Genomic DNA, 1,260 nt, shown 5'->3' on the forward strand with positions numbered 1-1,260 from the left:
CGGTTTTTCGAGGGTGCTAAGTTTTTAGTTCTGGGTGATGGGGCTGGCTGGGAGTTATACAACTTCTAATCAAGGAATTAAACAATGTTAGTGTTGCTTATCAACCAGAATACATCTTTTTCTAAAGTTTATCATTTTTTATATTTTGTACTTGAATTATTTGGAATTTGTTGATTGTAGTGAACATGGGAAGTGCTAAGGACAACTCTACAAGTGCTCCATTCGATCCTATATGCATCAAAGGTGTATGCGTTTGCTAAGGACAGATCTGGTCCGCTCAGACCAGGTGTTGAGACAATAGAGAGAACTCTTAAGACCATTGTCGGCCCCACATATGACATGTTCCATGACACCCCTGTTGAGCTGAAGTTTGTTGATCGTCAGGTCAGTGTGCTTCCTTTGTATTTTGTTATTGTCGCCAGTCTCAAAAGAAAATTCATTCTTATTTACCTGCTAACCTTCCAACCCGTTTGACATGCAAGATCAGCAACGACTTTCCTATAATGAAGATTCAAGTTTTTGAAATAGCTGATAATATGAAAAGGTTGATTTTATCTTAATTCTTAAATCATTAATATTTATATAATTTTTTGTAGGTTATACTCTAAAAATCTATCTTTTGACAATTATTTTGTTCACGACTTACGAAATAGGACTATGAAAACAGGAGCTTCGTGAAACCAAGCGGAAACAACATAGGTTGAACTTTCTATGATCTCTAACAGAACTAAGAATATCCCAACGAGACTTTTATGAAATTGGAGTCCATAAGAGCAGCCCATGATGCAGCCTTCAAGCAGAAACAACTCACATGTGCATTTGATGATGAAATTTCGAGGTTACGTCAAGCTTCATGGGTTGAGGACCCTGAGCAGCAAGCTTCCGTTGCTGGACCTAGCGAAGTTTCACCCCTATCTTCTTTTTTATTTTCAAGTGTGTTCTTTGCGCTCTTGCTTACTCATGTCTATCTACTTAAACGGGTACGTGTTCTGAATTCTTCTGGCTTAACTATGCCGGTAGCATCATGACCCTAAGTGATCTTCCCTGTTGAGTTAGAACATGCAATACTCAATGATTATGCTTTGTAGTTGAAAAACATATCATGACCCTCCACTGATGAGATTCTGTGCTTCTATCCCTTATTTGGGTGGTATTCAATAGTGGATAGTACTTAGGAAAAAATCAATCAGAAGAGACTTTATTGTAAGGCAAAGTTTCACATCGCGGATCTTTAATCTTTAGATTTGCATCAACTATTTT

The 1,260-nt window shown here is 37.5% G+C and overlaps 1 long non-coding RNA gene across 1 annotated transcript; it reads left to right on the forward strand.

Annotated features, from left to right (window-relative positions):
• The first annotated feature begins 203 nt into the window (after positions 1-203).
• Positions 204-685, forward strand: LOC122586533. Its single transcript, XR_006322022.1, has 3 exons — positions 204-384; positions 488-544; positions 654-685. It is a non-coding gene; the product is annotated as an uncharacterized LOC122586533 (long non-coding RNA).
• Positions 686-1,260: the final 575 nt, after the last annotated feature.

This window comes from Erigeron canadensis, chromosome 2, assembly GCF_010389155.1.
Source record: "Erigeron canadensis isolate Cc75 chromosome 2, C_canadensis_v1, whole genome shotgun sequence".
Classification (NCBI taxonomy): domain Eukaryota; kingdom Viridiplantae; phylum Streptophyta; class Magnoliopsida; order Asterales; family Asteraceae; genus Erigeron; species Erigeron canadensis.